The sequence below is a fragment of the Parus major genome, chromosome 6 (assembly GCF_001522545.3).
Source record: "Parus major isolate Abel chromosome 6, Parus_major1.1, whole genome shotgun sequence".
Taxonomy (NCBI): Eukaryota; Metazoa; Chordata; class Aves; order Passeriformes; family Paridae; genus Parus; species Parus major.
Window position 1 is genome coordinate 27,448,042 of NC_031775.1, and position 12,055 is coordinate 27,460,096.

Genomic DNA, 12,055 nt, shown 5'->3' on the forward strand with positions numbered 1-12,055 from the left:
CCAGGCGCTGGCAGCCCCGCTGGCAGCCCCGAGCCGCGGCTTCCCGAGCCCCCCCGGGGCAATTCGCCTCTTCCAGCCCCACGACCTGAACTTTATTGAGGCGGCGGGGCCGGGGCGGTGCGCGGGGCCGCGCAGGCTGCGCGGAGCGCTCGCCGCCGGGGCGGAGCGGAGCGGGGGTGGCCGCGCGTGCGGCGCTGCCGGCGGCCAAAGTTTGCCGGGGAGAACTGGGACGGGCGGGAGGCGCGGCCGCTCCGGTTCTGCCAAGGGGAGCGGAGCCCCCGCGGCCCCGAGAGCGGCCCCGCGGGGATGCCCCGCTCCCCGCCCGCTCTCCGCGGGGCTCGGCGGCCGCGGCCTCCCCCTGCCGGCCCCGCCGTCCGCAGGGGAAGCCCGGGGGGTCCCGCAGCGGCCCCGGGGAGCACCGCCCGTCCTTCCCCGCAGCGGCCCCGGGGAGCACCGCCCGTCCTTCCCCGCAGCGGCCCCGGGGAGCACCGCCCGTCCTTCCCCGCAGCCTCCGCGGGACCGGCGGGCCCCGCATCCCTGCAGTGCGCGGTGCGGTCCAGCCCTCGGCCGGGGCCGAGCGCAGTGTATCGGCTTCTACTTGGCTCCTGAATAAACAAAGCGAGCATATGTCCCATATTCGTGGCAGATGGTTCAAACAGCGAACTATTTAGTGGTTTTCCCACAGTTGCTACTATGTACCGCTCCCCTGAAACCCAACAAAATGCAATTAGCCTAAAATAGCGTCAGTTTCCAGGTTTCCTTATTTTCATATGCGCAAAATTTGATTCAGGTGTTTTTATGTTCTGGCTGCAACCAAATGTGTTGTTTTGGGTTTATTTTTTTCTGTTTTTAAAAGATGCCAGCATATATGTTCACTGGCAGTTTTGTCAACAAGCTATTTGGCCCATTTGACTCAAGGAATTTGCTTCTCCTTGCAATAAATTTTGCCTAAAGGAGTTTGAGTCGCCTTATGAGATGGGAGATGATCAGGCTGGCCACTTTTATAGCAAAAACTGGATGGCAGATGGAGCTAAACTGTTGTAAGGTACTTCAAAACACTTATTTAAAAGCTTAGCATATGCCAGCATATACAGAGAGTACAACATTCATAGAACCCAAATGGAAAGGGCTTATTTTTGTTTGCTTTGCTGTTCAGGTTTTTGTTTGTTTTTTCCCCCTCTGTTGCCACTTTTTCTTAACAGATGGATTTGCATTTCTACCTAAAAAAAGAACCCCAAAACCCGTGACCCACAACAAAACTAAACATAATCCATCAGAACACAAAAAAACCCCATGTAAAGTACTGGCTGACTCAGTGAAATTGCCATATTGATATCAAGTTGCAACTGATTAAGTCACAAGTTCTGTGGTTTGGTTGTTTAATGTGAAGAGGCACATACTATTATATGGTCACGAAGTCTATTATGTGCTGCAATTGGAGGAGCAAAGACAATGACCAGATCTTTGGAGTATTTCAGGATAATTAGAAGGTGCTAAATTGGTGATATCATTGACGATTCAAGACAGCTTCAGCTTTTCAAACAGCTGGTATTTAATGAAACTCCTTGGTCTTCCAAACACTTCAATAGAAATCGAGCTGGGTGATACAGAGAGATGATTACTTCTTCACTGGTAATTTTGACGTCATTAGGGCACAGATAAGCTCTGTATAGAAGTTATCTGTGTATCTAACACAAAGGTAGCATAATTTTCCTGTCATTTAGAAGCCTAAGTCAAGAATAGCTACAACATTCACAGCAGAGGATAGCAACTGAAAATCAGACTGAAATCCAGGCCACTTTTTACAGAACCATTCATGCATTAATGTCCTGAATACATACATACACACATGCACATACACACAAGTTATTTGACATTTTAAAAAGTGACACATTGTAAATCTCTACATTAGTAACTACTTTTGCTGTTGTAAAACACAGCTTTTGTGGGGTGTTTACTGTTACAGTAAAACTGAAATTTCATTTTAAGTGTTAAAAGTTTAATAAAATGTCGCTGACAGTTCAGAAATAACAAAACAGCTGGAAAATATGCATCCAAAAATTCTAAATACTATCTAAACACTCCTCTTGCCAGTAGTTTGACTCATCTCTGGAAAACTACCACCCAAAGTGAAAAAAGGGTAAAAGGTTTTATTAAAAAAAAAAAAAAAAAAAGAAAAAAGTTTAAAATGCAAGCATGTTTGAAAGCCAAGATCCAAGAAGAAAGTCCATGCTACATACAGTTTCCCAGAATATCCAGCTGCTACACACTCTTTACCAGGACAGTAGGTGGGAGACAGCTCCTTACGAACCACAAGGACATCTTTCCATAGCAGAAATTACCTTTTCTTCTTCTTCTTTTTCATAGATGGAATTATTTATAAATTTCTGTTGCAGACAAAACCCCATAAGCTACTCTGTTACTGGAGTTATAATCCTTTGGGTCTTTGCACAGTGTTTTCAAACTGCCTTTTACTTGCCCTGGGGTAAAATTAAGTCGTTTAATGTTTTGCTGTTGATTTCAGTCAAACCAAGGTCTGCCTTACAATTTGTATCTGTCAGTAACTCAACTCACGAGTCTCTTCAGATAAAAGAAAAATGAAAGCATATGCCACAAAGAAGTAGTTAGTGCAAATATTTTAAAGATATTTAAGCTTTTAAAAATATTCTGCTGGTCAAGTTTTATAAAAAAGTTTCAGATCAATTAATATAACAGCATATATAAGGTGCAGCTGGTAAGGACAAACACTTCATTATAGGAAGGATGACAACACAATCACCACTGGATTATTGTATAAAGGCCATTACAGTGTAAGTAATGTGGAAAGCAGAACCAACTGCGTCAAGCTGCTTGCTGCCAGCATTAACTACCAGTACTTCAATTTTTAGGTAGTTGTAGTTACTGGTTTCTTTCAGGTTGGAAGTTGTTATACAGTAGCTGGTTTTCTTCCATTGGAAACTTTTCACAAAGGAAAGATGAAGTAATGTGGATAGTGGGGTTATTTCACACTAAAACATCAGTAAAATTAGTGCTTCAAACCCTTTTGTTTCCAAGTAGGTTGAGGTAAGTGCAACCCCTAACACTGGGTGGTTTTAAGCTTCCTGTCACCTTGTAGCCTGGGCCCAAATGCTCTGAATGCAGCTACAGCATCAAGAGGCAGCAGGCTGTATCCATCCAGGCCACCTGCTCCTGGAGGCCAGGCATACACAGCGAGCAAAATCAGAACTTTGCTGTGTTCAGTCCTACTAATGTCCTTCTGCCTCCTCCTCTGCATGTAAACTAATGACAGCAAACTCTTAGGAGGTGTCAGGTTCTGAGATGCCTCCCTCAAAGGCATTGCATGTTGTTTTGCAGCCAGTTCCACTTGCAGAGGATGAGGTGTTGGAGCACTGTGTTGGGTTGGTCTGGCTGGTAGCTGCTCAGATGACAATGTACCCCTGAGCTGACAAGGTGGCTGAATTAATCCATTGCCTGGCCCAGGGTTAGCCTGCAGATTCCCTTTGCTATCTCTGCCACAGACCTCCTTTTAAAGACTGAACCCTGCAAGAAAATATTGAAGTTGGAGCCACTGAGCCTTGAGAACATTACACAGTATTATCTGCAGTGCCGCTAGGTATGTGAAGAGAAAGTATGCTGAGAATAAGAACAGTGCCATGAACTTTAAATACAATTCTTAGGGGAGTGAAGAGGTGAAGCAAAGCTAAAGCTGAACTAATGAGTCAGATCTAGCAGGTGGGGAGAGCAGGCAAGTGATGGGAAAAAGTCTGTGTGCCACGGGAGCACAAAAAGTAGTGTTTACACAGGAGGCTTTCTTCAATAATGAGAAAGGGAGAATAGAGAAGTTAGAGAATTACTAGGGACTGGGGGAACAGTCTGAACTGCATTTTTTGTCTTACATTTATCTGCTTACCATGAAGTCAAAGTGCCTTTTGGTGGGAATAAGGCAAGAAGGATTTGCTCAAGGCATTAAAGTTTTGTAAAGGGCAGATTAAATAACAGCGCTCCAAAAATCAATTTTGAGGGGCTTATGAAGCCTTGAATGGGCTTTTGCAGCACAAAAGCAAGATTGAGTTTTTACTGAACCTGTCATTTATTTGGGTTTAGAGCTTTCAGTAAGTATCAGAAAAAACATAAAACAAAAGCAAAGTAAGCAATGAGCATTCACACAGCAATCAAATAAAAAACCTGTGGAGGTGCAATCCAGATTACTAAGTGACTTAATTGATGCCAACGTATAAGAAAAGAAAGTCACCGTTTCACATCTGCCACCACCCACCCCCTCTCCCTGTGCTTTAATCAGACCTGCTAGTGAATTCCCACAGCACTTCTTGGCCAGGAAGTTTTTCCTAAACTCTTGTGTCCCTTGTCCTCACCAGAGGTTGTGCTGTTATACTGTCAAGCCACCTGGAAGGAAGAAAGAAAAAGAAGAAAAGGAAAAAAAAAAAAAAAAAAAAAAAAAGGAAAAATTAAAGCTACAAAATTTAGTAGAATAGATACAGAAATACCAGAGTACAATGTAAGTCAGAGTTTTTAGTTAAGAAACAACATACTGGTTATCCCTAAAAACATGAAAATGCTGATGGAACTGCGGCTACTTGTGAAGGTGTGTATCCTATAGAAATTATTCCGTTTAACTTTAAATAGTGATAGAAAGGCACAGACTGATACTTGCCCAAACTGGTAAGAAAAGGGTTTTTAGGAGAGGCCAATCCCTGGATTTAGGGCTTTTTGCTTTAAAAATGGGATAACGCCGCCCCCTAGCCGCTGGTAGGGACAGTGCAGGCTAACGTGGGAAGGGATTCCTGCCTCTGCAGAAGAGAAGGCGCAGAATTCCATGGCACAAGAGGGTCCAGCAGCACAGACTCGATGTGGAGCACTTAAGTAAAAGCATAAAAGATGACCAAAATATGAAATATCATCTGTTAAGCAGTACTAATTCAGGTGCCCAGAAAATCTGGAGTAATACGAGTCAGATGCTGCAACAGCATCATTTGAAACTTCAGCTTCCAGATCTGAGCACGGTGCTTCTAAGGCCAGGGTTGTGGGTTTGATCTCCACATGGACCATTCATTTAAGAGCTGGCTCAATGATCCTTCTGAGTCCCTTCCAACTCAGAACATTCCTTGTGATTCTGTGAAATACACCAGCAGCATCAACCTTTAGCATCCCCTGGGTATTAACAACTGATGTGATTCAACCAAGGCCACAGTTTGGTTTGGTAACTTGAAATCTTCCTTTTGTCTTTAACATTTCAGTGATTACCAGCAGCTTGGTCTTGTGTAATCCATTCATCCTGAAAAACAGGACTGGAAACCCTACTTTATACTACATAAAATATATTTACATTAATGAACCTCATCGTTTCTGCAAAAAAACTAAAGCTAAGAAATTACTTATTCTAATTATCTACTGCTGTAAGAATATAGCATCCACACTGCCTTAAAAACATAACAGCATCGAAATCAGATTCTTGATCTGAGAAAAATCAACGTTAATATGAGAATGTTGGTATCTTGTATTTGCATACTGCATGTAGATTAATTTCCTTCCCATTTTTAATTGAAAGTAATGAAAATTCTGTGTATGGAATGGTGTGTAAAGGTGGTGAGATTTTCTGTTTAAACATGCACAGCTCTAGTGATGGGTATTCAGCTTCCACTGTTTATGCTACACCAGATACACACACACAGAGCAAAGCCTGTTAAATCAGAGAGGAACATTTTGCTTTCACTTACTGTACATATCTTCTTCTGAACTGTGGGACCAAATCTGTCCTGACACCTGCCCTGTGTAGGGAAGTCAAAAAAGATGTATGGAGGTTAAAGTCATTTTAGAATTTAGTGACCAAAGGCAAAATTATCATCTTGGATTTTCAAAGCCGTATTTTCTGTACATTTGCTAGAATAGCTGTGACGAGTGAAATAAATTTTTCTCCTGATGATATCACCAAAATTGTAATCTTATTGGAAGTTTCTCAAAAGGTTAGTGACTCTGTCAGTGTTAATTTCTGCAATCTCAGTTTCATCAGTCTTCCTCTGAGGTAAGAAATTTTGGGGACAAAATGTCACAAGATATTTATATTGGAGGTGAAAGGATATCAAGGAAAAATGGAAGTGGAAGAAACTAGTGTTGTGAATGCCTTGAGAATTTTACTGAGAAACCAAAACGGACTATTCTCAGATACCTGCAATCAGCTGCATGTCACGGTATCTCTAGTAAAGGTTCAGCAATACTGGGGGGTTTATTGTTTGCTTTGTGGGGTTTTTTTGTGGGGAAGGCGAGGGCTTCTGTGCCTTGTTGGGATTTAAGGAGGAGCTGTGTGTTTTTTTAGAAGTTTCTTTTTATGTTTGGCTTGTGGCGGATTTTTTTTATTTTTTATTTGGGGTGTTCTTGGAGAGGCATTTGTTGGTTTGTTTACACTATTTTAAGAATAGCTGCAAAAACTTCAGAAAAAATAAAGAAACAGATCAGAATTTGAACTCAGAGGTTTAGTCATAAAAGGTATTGAATAAGTATGGGATGAAAAGGCAAAAATTCTTGAATCAGCAACATCTCCTTAATTAACACAAAGGGTTTTTTAACATAGTTTAGGGAGAACCTTATGATGAGATAATTCTCCTTTAATCCAATTGATTATCAGATGAAAACAGTATTGAAAATCTAGACCTGTTTGTTCTTTTAAAATACCCAATAATCCCATTACTTGGCTTCTCTGCTACTGCTGCAGAATTCTGAGAGAGCAGCACACACACCAAAGCAGTGAACATGACAAAACTCTGAAAGCCAGAGTCCCAGCTGATGGTATTTGCAGTTTCTTCCCTTCTCTGTGAGCATTCATTACATCAGCTACAGCTCTGCCTGTTCAAGAAGTTTAATCATGTTCAGGAAGTTTAAACATGGTTTAATCATGTGATGCAAATCTACAGCACTTGTTTTACATGGATGGAGTTACCTGCTGGTAACACCAGTAAAGGAAGCTTTTTTGCATGTCTTCATCTGTCCTGCAGCTTCAATGGCAGGAATAATTCATGTAAAAAAACAACAATGCAGACTTTTAAACCTGATCCTCAAAGTTTAATTTTTTTATTTTTTTATTTAAGTTACATTTACATGTAACTGTATTCTGAATATCCCAGAATAAAGTGTATCCAAACTAAGCAGTAAGAGTAACACATGTGAATGACTCCACACTCCGTCTGTCCCTCTGTGAGGGATATGGAGTTACTGTTTTCTCCACACCAAATCCATCCCTGAGAAAACTTTCTAAAGGCTGTACTTCTGGGCTCAGCAATAGCTGTAGACATGAGCAGTTGAGCTTAATTTATTTTATAAATGGCAAAAAGACTAGGAATCTTCAGCCCCAAGTAAGGAAAAGAAGTGGGTTTCTGATGAACTCGTTTTCATAGGAATTTCTGAGTTATTAATTTATGAAAGAAGAAAAAACTGTTTACAGACAAAATGTTAAGATAAAATGTAAATACTTTATAGTAAATTTAAAGCTGTAACAAATTGCCCATACGCTTACAGTGTGACCCCTCCAAGTTTCTGACTTGTTTAATTATCCAGCAGAACACTGTTTATAACAAAATAATGCAAACTTGTTTAAACATGTACAATGATGGCACCTTGCCAGTATGAAATGTAAGCATGATGTTCAAAGAATTGCAAAAATCCAAAGAAATTGAGATTAATATCATGGTTTCTGATATCGATTATATTATAATCTTTATGACTGGAGCTAGTCAGAGGTTTTGTTGGGTATTTTTTTTCTTTCTTAAATTCTTCTAATTCTTAAAATATTTTCAATATGAAAAAAAAAATAAATAAGGTAATACTTGGCACTATCTGCAAGTTCCAAATCATTACCAAAACAATGCTATTTCTTGTGATTTTTGGTTTTGCCCTTTTTTTGCAGAGCTTCAATAAAGACGCAATTAATATTGCAAATATCAAAATTATATTCTTCCTATAACTTTAAAGAATATTATTCAACATGTTTATGTGCTTTGTGACACTTGTCCATACCTACTTTTAATCTACAGTAAACAGACTGAATTAAAGTGATATTCCAACCCTAAAGTAAAAATAGCACAATTTTCAAAATTATTGATTTCTGACAGTGCTTGCAGGCATTAAGCAATACTTTTTCAGACATTTAAAATAGCTCACTTCAGCACAGAGATACTGTACTGAAGAAAAGCTGAAAATGTACTGACTGCCCAGTCAATATTAATTTAAAATTGAGGTTTAGATCTTTGCTAAAAGTGAAAAAAAACCCTTCTTCCTCAACCCAAGTCACCATATTCTTACCATATTTCAAGGTCTCAGTCCAACACTTTTGCAGAGAAACCCAATATCTTGGTAATTACAATGAGCAGTGAAATATTGTACTGACTCCTTGGAGTTAGAGATAGTAGAGTTTGTTTTCCATCTTGTGGGTCAACTTATAAACTCAGCCCTACTCAGGTTTCCAAAAGGGAGGTGACCAAACACTTTGCTGCTCCATCTGAGGTGATCTGAGACACTGGTACAGCACACAAGTAAAATCACACCAAGGTAAGTGACTTCCTGCCAACAGAGGCTGGTGTCTGCTCAGCAGCAGGACTTTTCTGATATCAGGAAACTGAGGCTTGAAAGCACTGATGTTTGTATCACAGTTTTCCTGTGGAATAAAAGGAAAATAAATGTTTGATGACAATGGCTTAGAAAAGAACAATGAAGAGTCTGGGGCATGACATGTAGGAGGGGAGTATTTTGGTGTCTAAAATGCTAAAAATGAAATTGTCTTCAAAAATCCTGTGTTTCTGACCAAAACTTAAAACAAGCCAGCTTGAAATGACCATCCTGGTTTTGACCATGTAAAGTTATTAGCTGTTACAGTGCTGAGTTTGGATGTAAGATGAGAATGACATTTATAACACACTGATGTTTAGTTGTTGCTGAGCAGTGATTACACCATACAAGGACTTCTTTTCTCCACCCCATCAGCAAAGGAGTCTGGGGATGCACAAGAAGCTGGGAGGGGTCAGAGCCAGGACAGCTGAACCCAACTGACCACAGGGATATTCTATACCATGATCCATCATGCATATACATTTGGGGAATAGCTGGCTGGGGACTGCTGCTCAGGAACAGGGTGGGCAGCATTCTGTCTGTGGAAAGCAGTTATTTTTCATTTGCATTTTTTTTTTTTTTTGGAGGTGTTATTTCTCTTTGTTATTTTCCTTTTTGTTCAAATTTATTATTCTGATTGTAGTTGTTCAACTGTTCTTTTCTCAACCTACACTTTTCTCACTTTTACCTTTCCAACTCTCTCATCCAGGAGACTGAGGAAGTAGCTGTGTGGTGCTCTAGTTGCTGGCTGGGGTTAAACAATAACAACTCAACTAAAGTTTTCAGTTTAAATTTAATCATAGAATTTATTGGGGGGGGGAGCTAATTTCAGCTGGATTTACGTATCAAAGATGATAATGAAAGGGGTTTAGCATTATTTTACTGCTGCTCCAGATGGTACTCAAAAGGCACTGAGAAGCGTGGGAGAAACCATTCTCTGTCTGTGAGGGGTTTGAATTTGGAAAGTTCTGCATTCCAGGCAATTGCCAACTATTTTATACAAGGTTCCATGGCTTATAACTCTGAACTCCTCAGAGATACCAGTATGAAGAACAAAGGAGAACTTATTTGGTGATTTTGTTTTCATCACTAGCAGACAACTAAGCATTTGCTAAAGTCACAGAAAAGTGAACAAGAGGATTTTGGAGGACTGGTAGATTTAGAGACATGAATTTCCTATAGATGTCTGAGGCCATCTCTTCACTGAAGGATAACTTACCCTTCAGTGAAGATTTTTATATAATAGTAATATTTCTAATAACTTTTACAAAATCTATTTATAATACCTTTATAAGATTTTTACAATTTGTCTTAAAAGATAAGTTATCAAAACAAGACAAAAAAAACAGATATAGACTTGATTTGACCTGACTTATGAATCTGCTATATTCTTTGACAAGAAACATAAGGAGAGGGACAGACTGAGTAGCAGTAGATTACACTGTCATTTAGTAATCTGTGCTTTTTAAAACAAAAAAGCAAAAAAAAAAAAATCCCTCTTCAACTTCTCAGATTGCAAGAGAGAAACCTCATCTCAGAACTGACATCACTAGAAGAGGTTATGAAAAATAAACTGCATTATTTCAAAGAACACTTACTCAGAATCCAAGAAGCACTATGGAGATAAACTAAGTATCTTGGTTTTTTTGGTATCAACAAAGATGTCAACTCAACCACTACAAGCATAGATATGGATGTTAATAATTCACCCTGAACTATTCACTACTGAATTACTTACTACTAGTTACGTCCTATGTGGCCTACAGTTTGAGGATCCATATTTGTATAAAAAGCATTCTTTAGAATTATATATTATAAATACAGTATATTTACACCCCATCTGATTGTATCCACTTAACTATGACAGGTGAGTTAGGAGCCTAATTGCCATAGGCTCCCTACACATTTAATGAGATAAAGCATTGCCACTTTTCAAGCATTGCTTTCCAGGCAGCTGTTGTCAAGAAACCAAAACAGGAAGAAAAACAGTGTGTAAATGGATTTTATAATATCTGAGGAATCTCAATCATTTAATAAGATGAGGCATCTCTAAGTATATTAGTGTAATACCTAAGATATCCCCTATAATCCAGGTTAACAAAGTTTGATATCCTTTAAAATGCTTTCTGGATTCTTTGAGCTGGAATCAGCAATTAAAGGATTTTTCCTGCTGTAAGGTCTCAGGAATTTCTGGTTCACAAAAATTATCAATCTTTTAGTTTTCAAACTTACCAATACTATCCTTAACTGTCTCTTATTCAGCTTCATGCTACTTCAACAAAATTAAAATTTTGTTACTCAGATGAAACTCCTAAAAAATCTGAAAAAGCAAATGTTGATTAAGCATGCTATGTACTGAAATAATCTCCTACATTATAGTCTAGCCCCTTCATACCTCAGGAGAAAAAGTTTGAAAAACACTGGAGGACAGTAGAAGATATTAAAGTCATAAGATTTCTTGATCAGTCAAATCTTATCAGTCTGCAAGGACAGGTGCTTCACAAAGAAAAAACTCATATGCCTTTTTAGGCAGTTTATGTTAGAGAGGAATACAATATCCTCCATAACCCCAACTACTATGATTTGGAGAAGAAATCCTTCCTAATCTCAATTAGGTGATCAGTTTAACTGTGAGCATATAGGTAAGTTAAATCCAGTTAACACCTGACATCCTAAAAAATTGCTCCATTTTTGCCTGCTTCTAATCATGCCATTTAAGAGAGAGCAGTCCCCTTCTCCTATGCTTTGCACCAAGAAGGAACATAAACATCCTGGGGAATGCAGAATACAAGGGCTGGCATGTGGACCAGTTGGAAACATTTATTTTTAGGGACTGTATAAAAAAAGTACACAAACAAGTTTCCAATTAAGCTTCCCTGGCAATGTCAGTAGGTATCCAAAACTTTATATCCCAAACTTTATATTCTGACACATGATCTCTTCACCATGTCACACATACCCTTTATTAATTTATAAATTTCCATCTGGAAATAGTTCAGGTCCCTGCCTCTATGACCTTGTCTGTAAGCAGTTCCAGAGCTTTGCAAAGATTGCCAAGAACCTTCTTTTAAATTTCTCATTTATTCATAATTGTTTGTAAGTATCTGATCTTGAAATAGTGTTATCCTTTAACATAAAAGGCGCCTTCCCTGACATCTACCCCCACACATACTTATAAAGAAAACCATATGCCCTTTCAGGCTTTGTTTTGCCAGATAAGCTATTTTCATCTCAGCTGCGAAAACAGGTACTCCTTTCCCCTAAACAGCCCACTCTGCACCTGCTGTGCATCCATGTGGGTCATGAGAACAGTAAACAATATTCTGAGAGTTGTCTTACCAATGCCTTGTGAATCAAAATTAACACTTTGTTAACAGTTCTCACTGAAGATTCTTCACCCAATATACCCTGAAACTGCTGCATGGCCATGACACAGTGATAG

At 39.4% G+C, this 12,055-nt stretch overlaps 1 long non-coding RNA gene across 2 annotated transcripts in view; it reads right to left on the reverse strand.

Moving 5' to 3' along the window:
• Positions 1–1,412: 1,412 nt before the first annotated feature.
• Positions 1,413–12,055, reverse strand: part of LOC107206532 — a 46,387-nt gene continuing 35,744 nt past the window's right edge. The window contains exons 3-6 of one of the 2 annotated variants that reach the window (XR_004498112.1): positions 8,311–8,662; positions 5,736–5,786; positions 4,303–4,404; positions 1,413–3,540 (exon numbers count right to left, since the gene is read on the reverse strand). This is a non-coding gene — a long non-coding RNA (uncharacterized LOC107206532). Of the gene's footprint in view, positions 3,541–4,073; positions 4,405–5,735; positions 5,787–8,310; positions 8,663–12,055 lie in introns of those variants that run through there. The other variant, XR_004498113.1, reaches the window with a different exon arrangement.